The sequence below is a fragment of the Aulonocara sp. 'chitande type north' Nkhata Bay genome, linkage group LG5 (genome assembly GCF_057382095.1).
Source record: "Aulonocara sp. 'chitande type north' Nkhata Bay isolate Kocher_YH1m ecotype deep benthic linkage group LG5, A_spYH_male_GT1.1, whole genome shotgun sequence".
Lineage (NCBI taxonomy): Eukaryota > Metazoa > Chordata > Actinopteri > Cichliformes > Cichlidae > Aulonocara > Aulonocara sp. 'chitande type north' Nkhata Bay.
This window is the reverse complement of record NC_141348.1, coordinates 34120129-34147572: the sequence shown is the minus strand read 5'-3', so window position 1 is coordinate 34147572 and position 27444 is coordinate 34120129. Positions and strand designations below refer to the sequence as shown.

The window sequence follows — 27444 nt, the reverse complement described above, 5'->3', positions numbered from 1 at the left end:
GTAAGGAAAATGTAGACAGCTGGAAACTAGAAACAGATTTTAATTGTTTATGTTAATATCCTGATAAAAGTTATTTTTGAGTTTCCCAAAAGCTAAAAGATCCATGGATCTGAATTTTAGGCAGAAGAAGGAGAATAATAATAATAAGAAGAAGATAATGACAAAAATCTGACAAATAATAGTCAGCCTTAATGCTATTGCACTGACGCACTCAATTAACTTTGACAGTCTTGATAGATTGCTTTAAACTGTAAAAGCCAAAGAATGTTGACTTTTCTCTGTCAGGCTGTTATGAAATCCGCTTAAATGCCTAATGCATGTATTAATATGCATGTTTGCATCAATGAATGAATAAAGAATGAATACATGATCATAGTCGTGGATATGACTCAGGGTGCATACCTGAACCAAACGGCCATCATAGTACAGACCTGCATCACTGAATCAAGAAAATCAGCTAACACCATTTCCCATGCACATACATTACTGATTAGGGCCACTCAGACATATTTGTTCCTTCATCCGAGACAACAAGGACTCTATTGAATGATGTCCTCACGCTTGTATTGAAAGTACACTGACTGCTCCCATTTCGCATTCCCCCCCAAAGTTCCATTTAGTACTGCAAACTGTGCATTGGACCTCAGCACTATCCTGACACTCTTGTGCCTGGATTGCTTAATCTAAACAGGATTCAAGTTCATCTAATCACAAGTACTGGTCTTACAGTTATGGGTGTGGTTTGGTACTGAGTGAACCTGTTACCCTGTGTAGAGCTTAGGCCTCTAAATTAACTTTCATTATTAAAAAACTAATTTAGCAATAATCTTTGGACAAACAAGTAAAAAAAACATGAAACAATTCAATAAAAACAAAAAACAAACAAATACTAAGTGTGGCAAAAACTACACACAAATTGTGTTCCCCTTGTCATTTTGACTTTATGACTACTTTATGACTTTATATGGTGGCTCCTATCAAATGAATGTGGACTGAGTGTACAGAAATTTATGAATTTGCAGAAAGGGGAAAAAAAAAGTTGGAGAACCAGTTCAAAGACACTCAAAACCAAAATACCTATTAAGTAAGTTAATGACACACACGCACTGATATCAGTGCAGGTAAAAAAAAAAAAAAAAAAAAAAAAAAAAAAAAAAATCACCAGAGATCATCATTTAAATCATGAATGAAAAATGCATTATTCTGCTGCCGTTTTTGAATCTGCTTTCACTAAAACTTGCCTGCTTCACAAAGGCGTTGCCATCTGTACAACACTCAGTGTCAGAATTATCACAGGCCTCCAAGTGTGTTTAATTCACTAGTCTCAGGATAGTGTTCTTTTGCCTGGCAACTAACCAGTTATTCAGCTAATCATATGCGCACCACCTTCAGTGGAACTCCCATCAGTATGTGTACTTCAAATAACTCCGTATCAGCTGCCAGCTACTTCAAGTTCATCTGTTATTGCCACGTAAACATTTCCAAAGCCAAACGCACTTGAATGCAAAGATAATTAAATTTATTTCACTACCAACACACACACAGACCAGGAAACTTGTATGTGATTAGTATCATGTTCACGGACACTTCAGCCTCTAGACGTGAGGAGCTACAGATGAAACCACCAACTCTGCAGTTAATTTACAACCAGTTCTACGGACTCATCCACTTTTTTCCCCCCATAGTGTTGAAAAGGCTAAATTTCTCCATTTTGAAGATTCTGTGTGTGAAAGCAGAATCCAAGAATATGACACAGAGTCACATGAAAGCATGCACAGAATGTTCTGTGTGGACAATGTTCTGTGCCTCTCCTGTTTTTGTTTTTTTTTTCCTGGTGAACTTTGAAATGAAAAGCCACTTCGGTTTTATTGAGCACATGATCTTACACAGCTGAGCCCAAAGGCCTCGCTCAGTGGACTCAGAGTCAAACTGTGGAAAACACAAAAACGCACCAGCAGGTCACTGGACCAGACCTCCAGAGCAGTTTCTGGTCCTCAGAGTCAGAAAGTCACCGAGTTGTTAACAACAGCCGGAGATGAAGAAACAGAAATGGAACAGCTGAGAATAAATTCAGCCTTTGAATTTATTTACTTATTTATTCTGCTTTCCCAAACAGCAGAGGAGCGAGCGGGTCCCTGTTCCTCTCTGATGTGTTTTATGTTTTAACAGATTTCATCTTGTCCCAGTTTGGAGCATCTTGGCTGTGATGGCAGTGTGTGCGTTCAGATCGGAGCCCTGCGTGTCTGTGCGTGCACGCTGTGATGAATGCCTGCGTGCTGATTGTGAGAGCTACGCCCAGCTCTCCAAAACAAACATTGCATTCCACCGATCCTCTGCACCAGTCACAGACCGGGAACAGGAATGAGGCCTGAGTGGGATTCCCACCTGGTAGGCAGAGGAGATGTGTACGTAGCAGAGTTCCCTGCTGGCAGAGCTCCCGGTCAGCTCAACAACACATTGACAGGAGGATAGAAAACAAACCACAGCGGGGACTCTTTGCAGCGTCTGCAGTCTGAACATGAACTGAACTGACTACTGGCAGGGATTCCCCCACAGAACAGTGCAGTCCACCCACATCCTAAAACAGCTCATGTAAAAACAGACCATGGCCACACCGCCTAAACTATAGTGACCCCCATCTCATCCCACACATCGGATATGCTGTGCTGAGGTTATACATTCACTAAATTTAAGGTATAAAAGAAGGCTCTGTTTATTTAAGGCAGGGTTGGACACCTCTTGTATAAAACACTAATCTTTTTGCCACACTTGGCTGGATTAGCTGGGATGCACTGCAGGGACATAGTCTTTGGGTAATTGGGCTGCAAACGTTGTTCAAATATCCTTGAAAGGTCTTTTACCCATGGATCACTGCAAACAATTGCAAAGTAGTGATAAGAAGTGGAAAATGATATCAAAATCAAAGTTCAAAAAATAAACATAAAACATTTCCAGCACAGTTTAGCTTTATCCTTGCCACATTAGCGGGCCATTTCCGGTAGAAATGTGAACATAATGAGTAACAAATATTAAAAAAATATTGCAGCAGCACATAAATATGAGCTGGACTCCAAATGGTCACTTGAAGGTTAAAAACATAAACAGTGCGCACAATATTGATCTAAATTTACCATATATGATGTGAAATGCGTTCATTTGATGTCAATCAATTTAAATGTTGCCACAAACATACCTTAATGCAGCGGTCCCCAACCTTTTTTGCGCCACGGACCGGTTTATGCCCGACAATATTTTCACAAACCGGCCTTTAAGGTGTCGCGGATAAATACAGCAAAATAAAACTAGTACCGGTACCGAAAAAAAGAAGATTTATTCATAACACACGTGAAAAAACCCAGGAAAACCGAGTTAATGATAAAAACGATAACAAAATAACGCTAAAAACCGATAAAAACCCTGAAAACCATACATTTCACACCCGAGCCTCAACTCTCGCGGCCCGGTACCAAACGATTCACAGACCGGTACCGGTTCGTGGCCCGGGGCTGCCTTAATGCATCCCTAACAATGCCTTCATTAAAACAAATAATAAAATGGAGGTTGCTGGCCCATTAAACAATGGTACTGACACCAGCAGTGTTCAAAGTACCCTTTAACTGTAAAACTCGCTCTGCAATAAGATGACTCATATGTTAAAATTCTGTAAAATTATCCAGTGGTTAATGAGGTGTTTTTTTCCAAGGGGAACAAACCACATAATTAACAAAATATGGCAACATATATCATGCTAATGGCCAAAAACCTTGTTGTTCTTCTCTGTGAGTCTTTAAAATGATACAGCCGATGCTCCAACTGCATTCATGTGAGAACAAATCTGATAAGGAACTATGTAGGTTACACTGATATTTCCACCAAATCTTTTACAGTACTCAGCCTCCAGTGGAGCTTCAAAGGATTAGATGACAGAGAAAGACAGAAGTCTGGTGGTGGGGGGAAAAAGAAAGAAATATACTCCACCTCTGCTCATTTTATGGAGAAAAATAAAATGGTTCAAGCACCAACACCAACACTGTTTTGAATTTTAAAAAAAGTTTCTGAGGTCAAAAAGCAACATGTCAAATAAAGGGAGGAAACAGACACACAGAAACAGCACCTGTTGGGAGTGTAAGTAGAGGGAAGTGAAATTTTGACTGTTGCCAACACAACATGAGGAAACCACCGAGCCTTCACTTCCTGTTGGCTCTCCATGTGCCCTCCATCTGCTCACTTCCTCCTCTGACTGGTGCCTTTTTTTCGGACCGTCTCTGAGAACAGAATCTTCCTATACATCTGAAATTTTAAGAAGCTCCTCTGAAGTCATGAAGTACCAGATTGAAAAAAAATAAAATAAATGACAATAATAATTAAGAGAGAAGGAGATGGAGGAAGAGTCTGATGCCTACCTCAAACTATGTTGTATGACTGACTTCCACACACTTTGTCACAAATGCATGATGATGTTTTACTACAGAAAAGTTGCGTATAAAAATATTTTTCAGTGTTAAACATTATGTGTGTGTTTGGGTGTCACTTAAAAAACCAGGCCCACACCCACATCACCTTCACCTCAAACCTGGTCGTCACGCACACTTTGTTTCAGCCACCTGAGTGGAAAAATCCTGTGGGTTTTCTACAGACTTATACAGAGATTTTCTCCCTCTCTCTCTACGTGCTGCAGCTGAACAGCATTCTGGTCAGTAGTGGAAGTGCACATCTAGCCCCCGACAAAGCGCTTCTTGCCATTTGGGCTCTCTGTTGTATGGTTGCTAGGATTAGTCGTGTTTAGTTTCACTAGAAATCTGTCCTTTGAAACAGACTTGTGGCAAACCTGTAAAACCTCAGTATGCTTTCTTTTGTGTTTGAATAAATCTGGCTGCAAGCTTGGTGGGAGTTTTCTGACAGTATTTAAACACTTTCTCTCCTCTTTTGTGGCTAGCCAGGGAGCCTAGGTTTTATAGTTTTGCTTTGTTTTTTTTTTGTTTTTGTTTTTTTAAACCTACAGCTCGGTGTTTCTCTTCTTTCTAGAAAAAGTGGATAGGTGTGGGTGGGGGTCTGTTTGTTGGTTTGGCCTTGAAGACCCAGAAGGCTATTTTCTTGCTTTCCTTTTCCTAACCAATGCAATATAACCTACAGAACTGTACTTCAAACAAATGAGCATCAGGAAAGCGTTTACTGGGGTTAAAGGTCAGGGGAGCCAACAGCTTATTCCCCATAGATTTCTATAAAACAGTAAGTCTTTTAGAAACCAGAGGAGTCGCCCAATGCTGTCAATTTTAAAAAAAAAAAAAAAATCAGATTTCAATCAGATTTTCCCAAAGTAAAGCCACATCCCCCTTTTATACCATCTATGGTATGCACAAAAGCACTATTGTTCTGCATATTTTTAAGGCAATGACTCTGCGTCACCATCCTTAACAGAAGCCTGTTCAAATTCCTCCTATTTCCAGCCATTTCTGCCCATCCTGATGATTTCCCTTTGGGAATAAGAGCAAATACAAATTTCAGGAAAAACACAACTAAACAGATTAAAATATTTACCTCTGAGTCATTTCACTTGGAGTTCTTTTTAGCTGGTTCAAACCTCTCTGGTCTTGGACAGACACTTTCTCCTGTGGCTTCGGTCTTTTTATTCCCTCGTCTTTATCAGTTGGTAACATGTAGCAGAGGGCTGCCAAGTAGGCTGCCCCTCTTGAATATATGCACACCCAAACACAAGAGTGGGCTGCACACTCTTCACAGACACCAACCTGAATTACACAGCCGCTCAGCCAAGGAGCTGAGTCAGATTACCGCAGTCTGTTTAATATACAACATCTAAAGGTGAGCGTTATGGAGCTTTCGGGAAGGGAGTGGCTCTTGTACCTGCCTCTATTGGAACCGGTGTAAACAGGACTGTAGCCACTCCAGCTGGAGAGTCGGCCTTTCTTATCACTCTGCCAGAGTCGATGATGGTTTAACCTTTTTTAAATAGTGAGCACACAGGAAGAGGATGCACGAGCAGCTTTTACAGCTGTCTGAGTTCTCTGAATTAGGAGCAATAGGACTGAAGAAGGTCATTTACAGCAAATAAGCTCCATTTTAATCTCTATTTTAGATCTATAAAATCTCTGTGATATCCAGAAAACGTATATGAAAGTGTATTTATATTTGCAACTAGGGTTAGGTGACTATTGTGCTTGTCTTTTTGTTAGCAAAGTTACATTAGTCAAAAGTCATGAAAGGCACAGATTCATTATAGTCATTCATGTTTAGATTCATTAATATAGTGCTGCCTTCTGTTGTTTGTTTGTTTTTTAGGGTTATTCGGTTTTCCTTTATTTTTTACCATTGTGAGACAGGTTCAAAACTATATATCACCTCAGGATATTGGAAGAATTGTCTTGATTTTCAAGAAAAATATCCAAAACTAGTCTTGATCCAAATATCCTTCTGGATCTTGATTCCTTCTGTTAAGGGAATTTTCATTCTTAACGGAGGTCTCAGATTGCTCTTATCATCAATTAATTTGCTGATTATTTTTGCAACAAGTGTCTCGTCTACAAAAGATTACAAAACTGAGAACTGGCAACCGGAATTCTCTAGAGCACAAAGCAGCGCCAGCAAAATTTCATTTTCTGTCTGAACAACAGTCCAAAATCTGAAATATTCAAGTTGCTCTAAGGTAGACATGGAAAAGCAGCAAATTCTCACATTTTAAAACAGAAACATTTTTGCCGTTTCTGATTGAAAATTTAAAAAAAAGAAGAAAAAAAAGAGCATAATTCAAATAGTTGGTGTATAATTTTCTACTAAATGAACTAACTGTTGTGAATATAACTTATCCTCATAGCAACAGCATAGTTATCCAGCATCACCTGACATCAACTGTAACAACCCACAGAGCAAAAAAAATAAAACACACTCACACTTATCCATCTATGCTAATACAGTCACACAGACTCACACAGCCTGGCTCACTGCAGCTCATCACATTCACAACAAGCTTCAACACCTCTCTGCAACAATGGCTTCATCAGGATTCACTCACACACACACACACACACACACACACACACACACACACACGCCTGAGTGTGTCTTAGCGGCAGCTTCACCTTTGTGAGGTGAGAAATGTTAAACTGAGAGCACCAAGACAGATAAATGTGCATTAGATTTGCTAAGATTTCTTTTTAAAATTGTATATATCCTGTGAGACACACAAACATTTAGTACACACGTGTACAGTACGTCAATGTCAAACAGCTACATGTGGGCCAGCATTATCGTAGCTACATACAGTGGGGCAAAAAAGTATTTAGTCAGCCACCGATTGTGCAAGTTCCCCCACTTAAAATGATGACAGAGGTCAGTAATTTGCACCAGAGGTACACTTCAACTGTGAGAGACAGAATGTGAAAAAAAAAATCCATGAATCCACATGGTAAGATTTGTAAAGAATTTATTCGTAAATCAGGGTGGAAAACAAGTATTTGGTCAATAACAAAAATACAACTCAATACTTTGTAACATAACCTTTGTTGGCAATAACAGAGGTCAAACGTTTACTATAGGTCTTTACCAGGTTTGCACACACAGTAGCTGGTATTTTGGCCCATTCCTCCATGCAGATCTTCTCGAGAGCAGTGATGTTTTGGGGCTGTCGCCGAGCAACACGGACTTTCAACTCCCGCCACAGATTTTCTATGGGGTTGAGGTCTGGAGACTGGCTAGGCCACTCCAGGACTTTCAAATGCTTCTTACGGAGCCACTCCTTTGTTGCCCGGGCGGTGTGTTTTGGATCATTGTCATGTTGGAAGACCCAGCCTCGTTTCATCTTCAAAGTTCTCACTGATGGAAGGAGGTTTTGGCTCAAAATCTCACGATACATGGCCCCATTCATTCTGTCCTTAACACGGATCAGTCGTCCTGTCCCCTTGGCAGAAAAACAGCCCCATAGCATGATGTTTCCACCCCCATGCTTCACAGTAGGTATGGTGTTCTTGGGATGCAACTCAGTATTCTTCTTCCTCCAAACACGATGAGTTGAGTTTATACCAAAAAGTTCTACTTTGGTTTCATCTGACCACATGGCATTCTCCCAATCCTCTGCTGTATCATCCATGTGCTCTCTGGCAAACTTCAGACGGGCCTGGACATGCACTGGCTTCAGCAGCGGAACACGTCTGGCACTGCGGGATTTGATTCCCAGCCGTTGTAGTGTGTTACTGATGGTGACCTTTGTTACTTTGGTCCCAGCTCTCTGCAGGTCATTCACCAGGTCCCCCCGTGTGGTTCTGGGATCTTTGCTCACCGTTCTCATGATCATTTTGACCCCACGGGATGAGATCTTGCGTGGAGCCCCAGATCGAGGGAGATTATCAGTGGTCTTGTATGTCTTCCATTTTCTGATGATTGCTCCCACAGTTGATTTTTTCACACCAAGCTGCTTGCCTATTGTAGATTCACTCTTCCCAGTCTGGTGCAGGTCTACAATACTTTTCCTGGTGTCCTTCGAAAGCTCTTTGGTCTTGGCCATGGCGGAGTTTGGAGTCTGACTGTTTGAGGCTGTGGACAGGTGTCTTTTATACAGATGATGAGTTCAAACAGGTGCCATTCATACAGGTAACGAGTGGGGGACAGAAAAGCTTCTTACAGAAGACGTTACAGGTCTGTGAGAGCCAGAGACTTTCCTTGTTTGAGGTGATCAAATACTTATTTTCCACCCTAATTTACGAATAAATTCTTTACAAATCCTACCATGTGGATTCATGGATTTTTTTTTCACATTCTGTCTCTCACAGTTGAAGTGTACCTCTGGTGCAAATTACTGACCTCTGTCATCATTTTAAGTGGGTGAACGTGCACAATCGGTGGCTGACTAAATACTTTTTTGCCCCACTGTATGCCAAACGGCAGCCTGATCTGAACCACTGAGTCATTGTCCACATATCTGATTTTTTTTTTTCAGTGCTTCCAACAGGTCTCTTTTTGTGCTAATCGATAAGCGTTTCCATGGATGGAAAAACAAATAGCCAATCACAGCCTTTGTGGGTGGAAGGACAACATTTTCATGTCCCAGAGCCAGAAAAAATACGAGTAAGTGCTGCTTTCTGAATTTCAGCTTACAAAACATGATAAAAAGCAAACTCAAACCATGAGCACTGTCAGAATAATGAATAAATAACGAACAATGAAAAGGAATTGGAATTCAAATGGATCACCGGTGCGGCAAACAGCAGAGAAAGGTAAAAGCTGGTGGCAGACAATTAAAATTATTTATTACCCAGATTGAATCTAATCATTGTCGCCACATAATGTAGATTGGAAATAATTAGACTGACTGCCTACAAATATTTTTGCCATAAACCCACAGTACAATCCCCAGTCTTTCAGGAGTAAGGGACAGACTGAATGAGTCAGCAAAAGAAATCCTTATTTATACTGCAACTTCTTCTTCGATGTTGCTTCTAAACCACGTCTCATTCTGCTGTATGTTGGTGTGATTACAGCTGTTTTGTGTGCACTAGGACTTGGAAACCAGGACAAAGCTCGATGTTGGTGGGAATCTTTGCTGCTTATAATACAGAAAATGCAGTGCCTTTTGTAACTTTTAATTAGGCTGATAATCAACAGTTTACCTCCAAAGACACAAAGTCCTTTATTTTTATCTTGAATTTAATTTGTCACCTCAGATTGTGCACAGATGGAGCTGTTATTTAATTCTAAAAAAAAAAAATCTACTGCATGGAGCATGTCAAGAAAAAAAAATTGAGATGCAGCTAAATTTCTAGTTTTGCTTCTTTCTTACTTTTTTCTTAAAAAAGAAAAAAAAACTCAACTTGTTAATTAGTCACTATGATCATCCCCAACTCAAATTGAAAACGTTCCCTCACTCACGTCTGCAGCAAAGCAAATTATTAATGGTTAACAAACAGATTATTGACAGTCTAAGTGTTAGTTTAACTTTGAGTTTTTGTGCATTATGCACAGTGAGGGATGATGTAGGAAAAATAAAATCCAGGTCACTGGAGGAGCGATCATGGCCTCGATTAGTAGTCTTCTACTCACATACTGTCCATGAAAACCTCTAACTATCCAGGCTGCCGGAAGTTCATCACATAAAAGAGTTTAGTGAAATATATCCTGCATTTGTTAGCAGCTAACAGCTCTGACTCCAGACTTTAAATGAACCTTTTATCACCAATCATTATGTTTTTATTATTAAAGCATTAGAAAATAAAAGCATGCACAGCAGGTAGCGGCATCTTAATTTTAGCTGCTGTGACCCTCGCTGAGGTTGTTGATTAACATGACAAACATCAAAAGCAGCAGCTTCAACAAGCAGCAGATAATTAATGTTGATTCCATAACAGCTAAAATTACAGTTTTGGTTGTTGTCCAGTGAAAACGGTCTCTACAGCCAAACAGAAACATGACTCTGACACTGAGCGCTGTTTCGTATCAGATAAATATCAGGAGAACCACCCAGTTTAACTTCTAAGGGTATAATATAAATTTCTTATCAGCTTCACAGTGTGAATCAGGACCTCCATTATTTGAATCTGATTCATATTTAATCAACACTTCATATCATCTCCTGCTCATCTAATTTTCTGGTTCAGGCTACAGGCTGCCGATGTTTATTATGGCACTAATATAAACTGTAACGCACAAACAAAGGTGATTACCGATCCGAATTCAATATTTGACTCATAACTTTAGTTACTTTAAAGTGATGAAAGCTGAGCATAATTACAGTGGATGAGCAGATTTGATAAAATAGCAATGCTCATCACATCTCAGGAACTCTGCCAACTACTGAGACTGACTCTTTGGTTGAGCTCATTTCAAGAGTGTTGACAAAAATGCTGTTTCTGAATTTTCCTCCTGCTGCTCAAACCTTCCTGTCTATCATAAATGCACAAACACCCACATCTCCACCCACTAAACACCTGCCAAGCAGCACACACACTCACACATCCACACGCAGGCGTTATGTAAGTGTGTGTCAGGAGGACACTCTCAGACGGTCCAGTTACAATCATCAATCCTGCTGACGCCTCCATGTCATCTGTGTGGATATTTCTATAAAGCAGGTGGACAGTGAACCCACTGCAGTGAGGTGGAGGCAGACTCCCATCCAATACTAGACTCACACATGGCCAAAATATGGTCTGTGGACCAGATGCCGGCCCCCTGACATCCTGAAGGGAGAATTTAACACGTCCCCAAAATAAAAAAAAATGTAAAAAGTTTTAGCTTGGGGCAGGGAGCATGCAAAAGCAGGTACACCCAAGCCTTCAAAACACATTAATAAATACAATACTTTGTGATAATAAATAACAGGTATCAGCTGTCTTTTTGCAACGTTTCATCTGGCAGGCAAACTCTAATGCCTTGAACTCCAGTTTGCAGCTGTAATTCCTGCCCTCGGTGACCTCTGTATAGCCAACCAGTTCTCTGCATGCTGCAGGTTCAGGTAAGAATGACCCTTGTTAGTTGGTCACAATCGATATCCAAGAAAAAACAAGGACTGCAGTCCAAGATATTGGGAGCTAGAGTCTGTTGAACCATGGGATGAGAGTCTTGGTACCACCACAGCTGTGACCTGATAACTCTACGGGTAAACACAAGATGGGAGCTAGCTAGCTAGTGAATGAACATTCAATATAACAGAAGGGATTGTCCAATAGTAAACTGATCATGGATGTTAAAAAAAAAAAATTAAATGAAAAATATATTTGGCTGACTAGTAATATAGCATGTGGAAGACATTGTATCTCCCCGCCCCCAAAAAAAAGAGTTATTAAATAGTAAACATACGCTAAGCTCAGTGATGCCTGTGGTGGTACTGCAACGTATTGAAAATCTGAGTTACCTACAAAATTTAAAACAGAGGCTAAAAAATTAATTTTAATTAAATCATAATTATGAATAAAATTATCCTTAAACACATTAAGCATCGATATGAATTGTAGACACTGAAAAAGGTTTCTTACTGAAAATTCTTGATTTTTTTTTACCAGGTGTAAAATCCCCACGTTTTTGTTATGTCTGCAAAAACGTGGGGATTTTAACATATTTCAGGACTGTATGTGTTCATGTGTCTGTTTAGTCATTTAATGTGTGGCGCTTCATTTATTATATCCAATTCAGTCTGGCCCTCAGAAGAAAAATGCTGCATGCTTTTGCTCTCTCTGGACAACTGTGAGTCCATTATTGTGTCTTCTGTCATGTTCGCTGATCAGAGGAACAAAGGTCGACTGTGCTGAATCCTCGTTCATGCTTTGAAGAGTGTTTGTAGTCACTTTAATCCGTCATCTCTACCACTGGACTAGTTTCACCAGTCTAACGCTAAGAAGCCTTAAGCTTCAGTACTGTTGCTATGGTTACCTGCACTTGAACATACAAGAACAGGTCTGATATTTCCATGTCTTGCACATGCTGCTGGTGCAAGTGAGTTGGATTGAAACAAAGACCAAATTATCACCAATGTGAGGCTCATGATAGATTCTGCATAACGTACATTTTATTTAGCCTACTTTTTGGGGGGTTTTCGCCATTAAATTACTTGCAGTGGATCTCAACTTTGTATTTCAGTGCCTCCAGAATTCAAACAGTTTTTTCTTAAAGAAACCAAATGTTTTCTAATCCATTTGATATTATTTTTAGAAAGTAAAAAAATAAAATAAAAAAAATGCTCACGCAACCTGCAGACCTTGAAATGAGCTTGTCCAGTATATCTTGGAGCAGATCAGAAAACATTTAAATGATTAAAAGAAAAAAAACAAAAAACAAAAACGCATGTAGCTCACTGGTTAGTGCACTTTTCAAAGTGCATTCCCCAATGTTAGTTTTGGGCACCACTATTTTGTTTTTGGAGCCAAAAGTGACCAAATTTGGAAAAAAAGGTTTGAGTGCAAAAATTATCAGCTAAAAATAGAAGACGTGGTTTACAAGCTGTATCGATAAACCATATGGATACAATGTGCAGACACATACTTGTTAATTAGTGCTAAATAGCAGACTGATAAAATATTGCAATAAACATAGAGCACTAACTTCTTGGATCATCAGAGGTTTTCATTAAAATTACTCAAAAGCCACCTACACCATAAATATTAGGGTGAGGCAAACAATTAATTTTGATCTTATATCTAAAATATAACAGGACACTGGAGTAAATTCTCTACTATCTCACACTTCTGTTTAATCAGTTTTCTGTTTGACGTTTATTCAGCTGTGTGAAAACGAACTTTGATCTCAGCCAAACAGATTTACTTAGGAACAAATAAAAGACTGAAAAAGCCAAACAATAACATTTTTAAGTTATCTAAGTGACTTATATATATATCATGTTTAACCTGAGTAGCGAAAGACCGCAGGGGGTTTGAAAACGACTTACCGGGAGTCCACTGTTCTCACCGGCTCTAGTGAGCCTTGAACCCCGGCTAGCTATCCTAACATATGTCTCCGAATACGTCGCAGCACTTTTACAAATATGTGACCGAACCGAACAGATATTTGAACTTTACACAGCTACATTATTTCCTGAAAACATGTTAAAAGTTTATTTTGTGACCTAGAAAGAGTAATAAAAGTAATATTAAAACTAAGTAGCTACCGCCATTGTTGGAAACAGGAATTGGCTGAGCTGTGCAATGAATTCTGGGATAGGTTTGGTCATACGCCCGACCCATCCTTCAAATCAGGGGAAAAGTAGGATGCGTTTGTCGGCTGCATTTGCAGAAGTCTTCGAATTTGGACAGGCTTCAAATGCTGCCTCCGAAGGATGCGGTTCCTGAATTTGGACACAGCTACGATACCGGAGTTGCTTCTTCTTCTTCGGGGTTTAACGGCAGCTGGCATCCTTGTGCAGTCAGTGCTGCCATCTTCTTTTTCAGTCCGTTATTACACTCTGAAATCCTACTACTTATTCCTGTCTTTCAGGATCTCACAAGGCTTTAAATGAGGCGTCGACTATTAAATTTGTGATCGACGATTTTGATAGTCGACGTAATCGTGACTAGTCGACTAATCGTGGCAACCCTAATAAACTTGGTGTTGAAATTCAGTTTAATGAATTCATCAACATGTTCTTTTCAAAGCTGGGAAACACAGGAGTCTATGGGGATTGAATCACTTTTGGAACCAGCCTCAAGAGTTCATGAGATGAAATGCACTTTTTGGTACATTTGAGTGTATCTTGTTATTTGATTCAATTTCAAATAAAAATGTGAGCTAATGCAAATATTACACTAACCCCAACCATGAGCATGCAAGTCAACCACAAAGACTCCCTTTGTGAGACACACTAGAAACAAAAAAAGAACATTTGAGCCCTTTTCAAGGGCTTCAGCTCTCATGTTATTCATAATTTCAGTTTGTTAACCTCCAATTCGTGGCGTATTTTGTATCTGCAGCTCATGGGTACTGCTGCCTGAGTGAGGATTTCCTGCTTAAATATTTTACAATTGAATAAAATGGATAGCATGCAGTCATAGTTCAGCAGTTCTTTATTACAGTGGGATGACCTCTTTTTTTTGCCAGCAGGGATATGAAAAAATGATAAAGGCCAATGGCTCTATTATAACCACAATCACTGAGGCTCTGCAGAGCAGAGAGCATGCATATCTTAAATATAGGCCTGAGCTTCTCAAAGCTGCACTGCATTCATTAATTTTTGATGTGAACTTACATAAGAGACAAAGTGAGCGCTGCAGGGTCTGTCTTACAGGCAGGGACTCCGCCTGCAGAGGGGTTTCCACATTTCACTAAATCTTAAAACCACGTCCATACAAGTGTAATGGATGGTGTTTTTGGATGCAACAGGCATGGATGATACCGACTGCTACATGAGCATGAATCTCCACAGGTTGTGAGGTGGATGGTGGATGGTGTCATGACAGTGACAGTATAAACATGTCCACCTTTGAAGATGTTGCTATACTTTTTTTTTTTTTTTTTTTTAACAATAGACTGATACCTTTATATGTCTCCTTGTAACAGCAAAACAGCAATATGTAAATTATTGCATTTTCTTAATTTATGTGCAGTAAAGTACTTTAATGTGATAGAATGATTTCCTGTATCAAAAATGAGAAAAATGACAATGATAATATCCCAGAGTTGATGTCTTTAGATTGATAGTTGTTTTGGAATCAACCAATTGTCATTATATAAAACACACACACACACACGATAATGGATTTTACCCATAAAAGAGCCTTTCTTTTGAAGAACAGATCATCACAAACTTCGTACCAGTGTCAATGGTAAAAAGCTGAAATTACATTTTACAATAAAAAGTCTAAACACTATAAAATGTCAGACAAGAAAATAAAAGCTCCAAGATAAAAACAACCTGAAAGCAATAAAAGAGTTAGTTTGTTCAAATAATTTCCAAACCGAGTCAAAAGATGAGATGAGATATATATTTGTATTATTTTAATACTTGAAAGGAAGCTGAAAGGAAGCGGAGCTCCGCTAAGAAAATGTAATAAAAAAGGCAATACATTTTTAAAAAGTATTTTCAGCACAAACAGCAACTTTAACATACAGAAGAATGAACACCCAGCGGTTCAAAGTTCGGCAGTAAGGGAGGAAGCGGTTTTGCCTCGGGGTGACTCAGATCACATCGATCTGTAAATCAAGTCCCAGATGGTTTAGACTCCATCTGGGGTCTGAAGGTCTGACTCAGTGAGATCACAACAACACACTTGTTTGCAGTCTCATTGTCAGTGTAGCAGGTCAGCCTGAGATGTCAACACTTGCAACGAAAAAGGCATATGGATAAAAACCAGCACGAATGTCTCGATGTACATCTGCGTCACGCCTCTTGTTTTAATGCCCACAGCAGCCAAGGAACAGCTTGCATTTAAGTGAAGTAAGAGCCACAATTGTTTTTCACTTTTACTGCAAAAATGGCTGCTAAGCCAGTGTCTACAGACTGAAAACAGAATCAGATGAGACTGCAACAAACAGACGCTTCCTATGCAGTGCTGCAATTTAATAAGTAAAAACAGTACATGTAGAATTCTTAGGGCGAGGGCTTTTTATCGAGTCACCATTTTGAAAGCAGAGCTGAATACACACAGTGAGACAGCATGTACCACACAACAACATGTATGGCAGTTTTACTTGGTACTTCAACAACTACACAGACGCAGAATGAAGCACCAGCTCCTCTTTTCCGTCCACTTGGTGGAGAAGCGCTGATTTACAGCAATCTACCAAATGGAACAAAAATAAAAACACATGCTAGAGCCGCTCTTCCATACAGAACGGACATTGGTTAAAATTAATATAAATATATATCCGGCCACTATACGAGTCACACCTCTTTACATTTACTGTCTGATATTCAATATCCAACCTAAAACAAACATTAATTGAATGATGAAACCTTCAGCCTGCCCCTGAACTATTAATGTTAATAACAATTTAATTTTTCACAACAAAGATACCAGCTATGTGCTGCATGTGGTGCTGTTAAATAGTCTTCTTAAGAACTGTTATGGAAGGAGCAATTACACTCTGCTGCAGACACGGATGAGTAGGCAGTGCTGTTATACTTCTTAGAAGTCTGACTAGTTGCTACATTGTAATGTGAAGTCTCCGCTTCTGAGTTGCCATCTGACTGGACATTTATGCTTCAGTGGGGAATCTAGCTAAGTTGTAACCGCAAACTGTGGCGTCGACACAGCTCACAACTCACAGCCTGTATATATCCAGCTACTCTTACACTGCAGTTTTTCATTTTAAGAATACCCTTCATCAATTTAAATATAAGGAGTAATAATTTAAAAAAAAAAAAATCTAAATTCATGGAGGGAGATTGCTGAAACTATCAAAATGGATACAAGGGAATATACCAGCATTGCAGCATTTTATTTGTTTCTATCAGCTGGTACCCCACATAAAACATAGGGACACAACCACACGGTAATTAACACAATGCACCTCGCACGAGAAATGTTGACAGCAACGGCGGCCACTTAAATCGGTTACATTTTAGGCTCTACAAGTAAATCACTGCAGAAGTTTAAATCAGGCCTGATTATGAAATTCATATCCCTCTGACTCAACCAGAGCCAAGCAGACTCACAGACATGGAATCTATAACATGCTTTTAACTGACTGACACGACCGGAAAGCATCTGCGTGGCCATAAAAAAAGCTGGTTAAATTCTTTGAATACCTATACTGCTTTTTTTATTACCACTTTTAGCAAAGAATATGCCTGCGAACAATCCGTAAACAGCGTTGTCAATGTTATGTTGATGGTGTTGTTCAATAAATATTAGTGTGTTTTTGTATAAGCTAGGATGTGTTTTGAACCTTCACCTTCAGCCATGTTAAACCCACCTGTAAATCCTGTGTATTCTGAAGCTAAATCTTATGAATCTTTTGTGCATTGTGGTTCCCATTTCCCAAGTCCTTAAATTCTCTCTCGCATTGATGGAAAACGGCATCAAGGTCAAGGAAAAGTGATTAGACAAAGACACGGGGTTACTTTTTGGACTTTTTGACCACAGCCTTGGTTAATTCTTCTTAGGCTAAAGGAGCTAGAGCTTCATGCAGGCCGTTCAAATGACAGACGCACTGAGTCAGCATACGTCGTCTCTTGTGGTCATCAGGACGACGGCAGCAGCTTGAGACAGATACAGAACACTCGACTGTCTGCAGGTAGGCGTGACCGTGTGTCTTCAGTGGGGACGAGGTCGAGGTTGGTGAGATAATAATGATCAGTATGAGAGCTGGAATTTACAACGTACTTTATTTTTAGACATTTTTATTAACATCACTTCAACTGCATGTAATATAGCTACTTTGTATTGCTTTAGAGCACAACTGGCTCCACCTGTCTGTTACAGAAAGGCAAGAGATATACACCCCCTGCTGCAGTAGCACCCATTACATGGCTCTGTAATACACCGTTATAACCAAGAAATCTATTCAGGAGATTATTTAAATAAGGCTGGGCAACAAAGATCCTAATTTTGAATGTGATCTGCTCTTAAAATGCATCACCAAATAAATAGCAGCGCAGTATGAGGCCTGCTCCATTAAGGGAGAAGAAAAACAATCATAATTACTAGGGGTGCAACGATACAACAATACAAAAGCGAGTTTATTACAGAGAAATGGCTCTTTCCAAAATAAAAGCTATACTATACGCTTCTTCTGGGCTATATTCTCAGCAGCATATAAACATATCAGGTCCCCATAAGGAGAATCACGTGCTAACGGCTGTCTAAATGACTCGGGTAAAGTTTGTAGCATGTGTGCTTGTTGGTTTTGTCTGCTTCCACTTGTCTTTGCACTAGTATGATGTCGGAGTAAATGGGCTATCATATTCGTTGTGTTCCCACTAGTGCTGTCAGCGTTAATCTCGTTAAAATGACATTAACGCCACAACACGGCAAATCTCCGTTAACAAGTTACCGCGGATCGCCCCGTGCTTGGGGCTGGACGGCGTCAACACATTAACAAGCTAACTGCGCTACCGCACTAGTTCCCACAAATTGAGCATTGCGTGGCACATCCGACATACTGTTTTACTTTTGTCCATGACGCGCTTACCATCAGGGTCATGCTTCACATGAAAACCAAGATAGTTCCAAACGCCAGATCTGAATGAGAGTGGGGGAGGTTCAATTTCGGGTAGCGTTGAGGTAGTTGCCATGTTGCAACGAGCTTAGCTTCTGTCTTGCTAGCTTGCACTGCGCTCAGTGGATCTGCACTCGACAGTGCAGCCTAGGCGGAGTAGTCGAACGCAGATCCACTGAGCGCTCAACACAGACAACATCGTCAGAAGAAAAGTTGATAAAATAAATAAAAAATGTTGTATTGTTTGATAAATATGTGTACCGAACCGAAAGCACTGTATCGATCGGTTCAATATCGATACGAGTATCGTTGCACCCCTAATAATTACTCTGGTAATTATTGAGATGGTTATTTAAAAATAATTATTCTAAGACTTTGAAAAAACTGTACATATTTTTTCTACTTCTTTTAAAATTGGATTTTAATTATATCTTAATTTGTTTTATATAGATTATCTTGTTTTAATAGTCACTGCAAGCCACAACTGTAGCTGAAATAAAAATTAGACGAATGCCTTTATTTTACATGAACTTAGCAAAAGCCTGAACAGCTGTGACATTACTAAGATGACACTTAGTTTGTAAAACAGAAAAAACATGAGGAAAAGGGTTTCAAAGACGCAAAGAAATGGATTTTAATTCTGCCTCAAAAACATCACCATGTTGGATTTTTCTGTATCTCAGAGTTTTCTGTGGCGGAAGGACAAAATACTTTATACGCAGGAAAAACCCAGCAAGTCGTATCTGATGTATGCTGATAATGAAATAATGTAATGTACTAAAGAAAAAAGATAAAATGTAAAAACCTTTTGACTGGGGTGAGATGCTGCATCAGCTAATTCAATAGAAATCTCTTTTCTTGAGCAGAGTTTTTGGTCATTAAAAACTTTTCCACTATAAATAACTGTTCCTGCACCATAGGTTTGCCTTCTTGTGGGTCCCAATTCCCAGGAGAAGAGAGGGAGTTTGGTGTTATGTGGATTGAGTGATGGTCAGCCTAACGGTGCAATCTTCAGGTACAAAAAGTGAAAACAGATCATTTTATTTTCTTGGCCAGTCCTGCAGGTAAGATCTGTGTGTGGGAAGCACTAAAGTAAATCCATGACACGTCAGTATCATCAGATACTGAAATCATAGTCAGAACAGTTTCAGCCAAGTGCTTTACAACCAATCTGCCACTACAATAAAGGCAACAGTCCAATTTACACATAAAACTGCCACTGGACTTACCAGAACAGGTTGCCTGTCTCTCACATACCTGACACATTTCTAAAATTATCGTAAAATTATGAAAACGAGGTTCATTTGTTTCCCAATTAACTGATGAGTATAGATAATGTGAGAAAACAGTGAAAATGTCCATCACAGTTTAATCACAGCCTGGGGTGATTTGTCTAGCCTGCAGCTTGACACCCAAAGCAGTTTAGAGTGATATAAGCGATCAATCAACTAATCTGTTCAGTTCTAGTTCGATCAGATGTAGGCCACCTTGCCTGAAACAGCGCCCATTTAACCTCATAATTTATTTATCCAAAAATACAGCGTTAACCTTCAGCGGCAAAAATCAGTGATGCTGCTGTTAAGGTTTAGCAACAAATAACATCAAGATGCACCAACATAGGTGTGGCAGGACCACTTCATTTGAACCACTTAATGAGAAATCTAAATAATCCTGTAAACTGTACGAGATGGTCTAATACGACCATTGTTATACATGGAAATAGCATTGATCTATCCAGTGAAGACATTCAATGAACATGTTTTGTTAGTTAGTCAACTAATTCACTGACTTGCAACTAATTTGATTACCAAATGACTGTAAAAAGGTACCCGCATAACATCTACTCCATAGATATAGAGTAGTATTACCAGATGGCCATTTTTAAAAATATCATCATTACTTTTAAGCCACTTATGTATAACTAGGCGTGAATCCTGTCTCATCTGTTGTATGGTGAATTGAAGGGGTCCTTATAGACCCTATGATGTGAACACAGGGGTGTCCTTAGGAGTTTTTCCTGGCATTCTTATGCTCATCTTGAATTATAACGTTTTCTGTCACATTTTCTTCTACTCAATTAAGATTAATATAAAACAATTCTTTCATCGACTTCCCAAAACATTTTGACATTGAATAACCATTGGCTGTCCATCTTTTCTTGATGTCTAGTCTTGAAAACACGCCATAAATCCGACTCAAACTCTTGACCTCTCTCTTGACCATTCATCCATTTTCTTCTGCTTATCCAATTCAGGGTTGCGGGGAGGGCTAGAGTCCATCACAAGAAAGGCAAGAAGATGGGTACTTCCTGGACCCTGCCTCCAGGCTGACACAGAGACAGACAACTATTCATGCTACCATTCATTTAACACCTACAAACAATTTAGAATCACCAGTTTACCACCAGCTTAGCTTTTTGACCATGTTTGCTGGGTTTCCAACAGGGATGTCCAGATGATGTTGATAAGATAACACGCAAGAGATGGCAAAATTTTGTCTTCAACTTTCATTCTGGAACCACATATCAACCAAGACACCAACATAAAACAGTGGTTTAACATAAACTTTACTTTGCTGTAACGTCTAACAAAGACACCCAGGCAAGAAAAAGTAAGCCTAGCAGATATGTCTGTGAAGGTTCTCAGTCATCCAGGTCATCGTAGTCAAAGGAGCTTGCAAAGAAAGGCGTCTGGACTTCTTTAAATTACTTGAAGACGTTTCCCCTCTCATCCGAGAAGCTTCTTCAGTTCTAAGGTCAAATGGTGGAGAGTCCCAGATATAAACCTAGTGGGAGTAACCCCCCACAGAGGGACAAAAGGACCCCCTGATGATCCTCTAATCGCCTGAGCCAAGGTGTGAAACTGGGTGTGGGTCCCAATCAGCCAGAGAGAAGGAACACACACATGTAAAGGAAGCCCTCAAAACATGCTTCTATCCTAAATGGGCGTTCTTAAAGTCAGCAAAGAGGCACAGAAAAGAAGACCAGACACCAGCGAGGGAGGATAAGAAGGACAGACGCAACAACATTGTCATCCCCTATGTAGCCGGTGTATCAGAAAAACACAGGAGAGTTTTCTCCAAGCATGACATCCCGGTGCATTTCAGACCCAGCAACACGCTCAGACAAAAACTGGTTCACCCGAAAGACAAAACGCCAAAACACAGACTTAACAATGTGGTGTATGCGGTACAGTGCAGCAAGGAATGCTCAGACCTCTACATTGGAGAGACCAAACAGCCACTTCACAAGCGCATGGCACAACACAGAAGAGCCACCTCCACAGGACAAGACTCAGCAGTCCATCTGCATCTTAAGGATAAAGGACACTCTTTCTAGGATGCCAATGTTCACATTTTGGACAGAGAGGACAGATGGTTTGAAAGAGGAGTGAAAGAAGCCATCTATGTCCACTGTGAGCGACCATCTTTGAACAGAGGCGGTGGTTTACGACACCAACTCTCTTCCATCTATAATCCAGTTTTGAGATCCCTTCCCAGACGCCTTAACGCCCACTCACATCCTGGGCCATCTGATCTCAGGAATTCGCATGATAAGGTGGGGCCAGGTTTCACAATGAACTCACCCGAAACTCCGGCTGATTGGGACCCGCACCCAGTTTCACACCTTGGCTCAGGCGATTAGAGGATCATTAGGGGGTCCTATTGTCCCTCTGTGGGGGGTTACTCCCACTAGGTATATATCTGGGACTCTCCACCATTTGACCTTAGAACTGAAGAAGCTTCTCAGATGAGAGGTGAAACGTCTTCAAGTAATTTAAAGAAGTCCAGACGCCTTTCTTTGCAAGCTCCTTTGACTAAGCCTAGCAGACAGTAAATGTTTGTCTCCAACATTGGCACAACCTTTATTTTGGAGCCATGCTTGATCCAAGGCTAGATGTTGACTAGAAAAGACAGCCAGTAGGCAGTTTGGCAGTGTCAAAAGGTCAGGAGTTTGAGTTTCCCTCATAGTATTTTTTTTTTTAATTTGTTATGTTGTTGTAGTCCATAAATAAAAGGATAATATACAACAGTTCCTTATCAGAGACTTAATTTGTTAGAAAGTCCAACCAGAACATCTAGGTGATAAGGAGGTACGTCCAACAGACGACCCTTGTTCAACTGTCATTTTCAAAACCTTGTTTAAACAAAAGCGAGACCTTAAAAAAGTGGCTCAATGCATTTGCCTGACAAGAAAATGATCCCTTCTCTAGCCCTAGGGGGGAGACACAAAACCTTTCAAGGTTGCCAGGAAGAGCATCTGGTGTCAAAATATGCCAAACCAAATAGGCAGTGCTACCTGCTGTGCTTGTGAATGGAGGACTAGTTAAAATCTTTAACCAGAATTCAGAGACAACGGTTATTCAAATTTGAAATGTTTGCTTGGTGTTATCATAATGGTTGGAAGCCACATAGTCAGATTTCATTCCAAACCTCGATAAACTGTACAGACTTCGGTGGAATACAAAAAACTAGCCATTTTCCCTTTAGAATCAAGCAAACAGCAAAGTCATTGCTGTCATACTTATAATTCAACCCTTTTCAGCAAAGAGTCTTCAAAGTTTCCCTTTCTACTAATTTCATTTTGCAAAAACCCTCTATGTTCCGATAATTTGCAGCAGCAGAAATCAGAAGGAGCAATGCCCTCTTTTGGAGGTCACAAGCTGAGGAGGAGTCACCTCATGAGCCAAGATGCGGGATCCCCCCTCCTTTCTAACGCAATAAGGCAGGACACACCCAGCTACAGAGGGGAGGAGGAGGAGAAGGTGGAGATGGATGAAATGAGAAGAGAGGAAAAAGAAGCAGAACTGCTGCTGCTCCTCCTCCTCATCCGCCCAAATAAGCCGATGACGTAAGGATGGTCCTTCCTTAATTAAAATAAAGCGCAGTCGGTAACGATTTTTCCACCCTTGTTCAATACCGGCAGCCTTGAAAACGCAGAAGTAGTATTTACAGTGCGAGTGCTAAATATGGGGGAACCACTCCAACAAGCTTAACAAGCTCATCCTGAAGGCGCCACATTCGTGTCAACAGTGTGAGGACACCACAGTGATACAGAAATATACACAATTAATATCACAACAGGGACAAACAACCGCAGCAACCAACGCTCGCTGCTCAGAGAGCTGTTTTTAACCAACTTACCACAGGTCCTGTGTTTTTTCTGATGGTAAAAGGCGCCTTTTCCGGTTACCACTGGAAATATCACTCGGAAAGCAACACACTCAAGCCAGAGACTGTTAACAAATTGTTTCCAGGCGCCCGGAGACATCCGCGGGCGGTCTGATTCCTGCCTCGCAGCCAATGCACCAGCAGATACGTGCCTCGCTGTCGCCCGGGGAGACCTGGCACCAGAGCGCCATTAAGAATCTGCTCTTTTTGATCTACATCTCCTTGTTGGGTTTGTGAAAACGCAATTTTGTAGCCATTAATAACAATTTACAGACCTTTTAGAAACAACCCTTCAATTCGGCATACCCCAATGACACGTAAAAATGTAATATTCAGAATAAAATAACAACTTTTACCAGCAGGCTCCTTACTTTGGCAGGCGGCAAACTAACTAGCAGTGCGTATCCAGTTCAAAAGTTGTTTTTTTCACCAAAAGTGAGTCATCGTCTGTAAATTTTACAGGTGTCTGATTAGAAACTATTGCACAATATCACAGTGTATGCTTTATGGGTATTTTAGTTTGTCGAAAAGCGTTTTAAGTTGGATTTTAAAGTCCGCATTATGAATGAAGACCCGACTGCGTTGACTGCAGGGAGGGAACGGCACGTATCGGGGCTGTAACCTAGCTAACAGCCGGGACGTTTGGCGAGGTGAAAGAGACAGAAACCGTAACTCGGGGTTTCTGAGAGACACTGTTGCTATTAGGGAGGAAAATACGCCAAGATGCGTATTAAAGTGCGTCGGACTGGGATAATTGTGCGTTCACACCTGTGGAAAATCCCAAAAATCTCCCTGTAGTTGCTAATAATTGGGTGTCAAGGTAAAGAAACGGCAGTTATGAACGTTACCCGGATGCTGAGCAGTGCGGACAACTTGGGGGGGGGCACGACAGACCCCTTAAAACACAGCAAAATGTCACTTTCACGGTCTCCGACAGACTAAGCGAGCCTTTCTTGGCTTTCAGCCACAAGTGAATTGAAAGATTGTACAGACTCGTGGTGAGTTAAGTTTAATTAAGAAGCAAAAAAACACTGAGATTAGACGTTACCTCCACTCCGTGGATCTTCGTCCAAATCACGTCCTGTGGCTGAGTCGGAACGGTTGGGAAGCGTCTTTAGTTTAGAGGGGTTTGTCCATTTCCCAGCAGAGCTCCAACTTGAAAACTGCAGTGGCGAAAAAAATGACTGACAGGCCGGGTGGTGGTTGGTGGATAAAACCTTGAACCGTTCCTGACGTTTAAACCGTTTTTAAATACATCAGTAGGGGCACCAGCTCTGTTCCTGCAGTGGTGGCGGCAGCCCCGAGCAAGGAAAACAAACCAGATCCAGATTCAGTCAGAAACGAATCCTTTAAAAGGAGAAGATAAACTCACCCTCTCTCCCTCTCTTTTTCTCTCGCTCACTCACTCTCTCCCTCTCCTGGAATAAAAGCAGAGGAGGGAAAAGGCTCTGTTAACAAAGAGCAGATCCAGAAAATGAGGACTGGTGGTGTGTTTGTGTTGCTTAGCGGTGGGTGGAACTGGAGGGGGGGTCCGGCACACTCAACCAGACCAGAGGAAACACCAAAAGTCCGGATCAGATCTTTTCCTGCCAAGCTGGGAAACTGAAAGAGAAGGAGGTGAGCTTGTGGTGGCGAGCAGGGGGGAGGGACCAGACCGGGATTGCCCTGTTTTTAAGGTGGATCTATGAATTAATTAGGTAACAAGGCAGAAACAGAGCCCTGCTCTCGAGAACAGCCCCGGGCCACAGATGCAGTCTGGAAACTCAAGTGGGGGGGGAGAAAAAAAATCCAGATCTGGATCTATCCCGGAGCGATGTATGGAGTCTCTTTTCAGCCAAACAAATCGTTTAGAGATAGTACGTTTAGAAAAACTGTTGTCAGACTAATTTTGAGATAAAGCTTTTTAAAGACTAAAGCCATAGTTACTTCACGTTTTCAGAAAACCCTGCCCTGATTCAAGAAAAAGTCAAATTTTTACCAAAAAGTCTATTTTGGTAAAAAATAAATAAATATATAAATAAAAATAAAAAATTGTTACTAAACAGTAATAATTTGAATCAAAAAATAATAAAGCCAAAATATGATTTTTTTTCCCCTTTTTTTAGAAGAAGTATAGTTTGAGGCAAAATCCACAACAAAAGTCATATTAAATAATCACTATACTGGTGTGCATTTGAAGCCATCATATCAATTCCAAAATAATTCAAGGCTAAAGTTTCAGGATAAACTCAGAATATTTTTAAGTTTCTTCATGAATTACCCCCCTTTACCTCTTTTTTTGTATTCGCTTATTTTGTCACAAAGGTTGGGGGGAAATTAATGGAAAACACCAGTTGTAATGTAAAACTTTTTTTTCTTTTTTGAAAATTCTAGATTAAATCTGAGATCTTATTATTAATTAATAAAATTGTAATCTTTTTACTTTAAAAAGTGTTTTAAAGGTAAAGTACAATTCAAAGATGAAAATCATATTTTTTTTAATATAAAATTATAAAAGTGATTGATATAATCTGATAAAATTTATCATTTACCCATTATGCCTACCAACTGACTGGCAGCCTGTCCAGAGTGTATCCAGCCTCTTCCTCAGTGACACTCAGTGACAGCTGGGAGAGGCTCCAGCCCTCCTGTGATGTTAAACTGGATGTTTTCTGTATTTTCTTTAGTTAGGCATTGAATAGTATTTGCCATTTACCATTTATGGAAATATTTAAAAACTTATTTAAGTGTTTCTTCTTCAATCACCTTTTCCACATTGCATTTAATCATTATTTATTATTAATCTCTGGCTATCTTTCACAGCTAGTCTTTATCCTGTCCATCCTGTCACTCTCAATCAGTGTTTCCCAACCTTTTGGAGCTATTTCACGTTAGAAAAATCACACGGCACACCACCAAACAAAAATGTCACAAAAAGCATATTGATAATTTTTCCCCATGCACCAGGTATAGTGAAATTGACTCGGTTTGTCCACAACAGAAATGGGCAGTAGTGCATTACAAGTAACACGTTACTGTAATCCGATTACTTTTTCAAGTAATGAGTAATGTAAGGGATTACTATTGTAAAAAAAGACATTAGATTACTTTTACTTTCCTGTAAGCACGCTGTGTTACTGCGTTACTAAACTGTCATGATTTTGTTTGTGAGAGTGTCTCATGACAATGACGTTAAAAAAAATTATAATATTAAAACTAATAAAACAATTTTTAGAAAAAGGCTTTCCATTTGATTCAATTTTATATGATGGATTATGCATAAAAAATAGAATTGGCCTGAAAGGTCTATTGCTTTTTTATGTATTCAGGTTGTGTATCATGTTTTTGAAAAGTAACTAATTACTTTTGAAAATAAGTAATCAGTAAAGTAACGGGATAAATTTTTTTCAATAAAGGAAAAACTTTAGTAACTAATTACTTTTTTCAAGTAACTTGACCAACACTGGTCCACAATATATATTTTTTGCTTTCTTCTGACCACTACTCATGCTAGGGCCTTCATCTGGGTCGGAACTTTCTGCAGGACCCAGTTCAGATTGACTACTTTTTCTTTTCAAATATTTATCTATTGCTATTTCATGCTGCGACTTCCAACAGCATGACTAGTATGTAATTTCTTCTTCGTCTTCTTCTGTTTTACGGGCGATTGGCAACCCATTTAATTAGAGCAGGTAGCTGTACTGC

The 27444-nt window shown here is 39.9% G+C and overlaps 1 protein-coding gene across 3 annotated transcripts in view; it reads right to left on the bottom strand.

Moving 5' to 3' along the window:
* The window catches only part of LOC147331081 (plasma membrane calcium-transporting ATPase 1-like), a 138769-nt gene extending 113372 nt beyond the window's left edge, over positions 1-25397 (bottom strand). The window contains exon 1 of one of the 3 annotated variants that reach the window (XM_086293136.1): positions 24809-25397. The gene's annotated coding sequence lies outside the window, so the exon portion shown is untranslated. The remainder of the gene's footprint in view (positions 1-24808) is intronic. The other 2 variants (XM_086293137.1, XM_086293135.1) reach the window with 2 other exon arrangements.
* Between the last annotated feature and the right edge of the window lie 2047 nt (positions 25398-27444).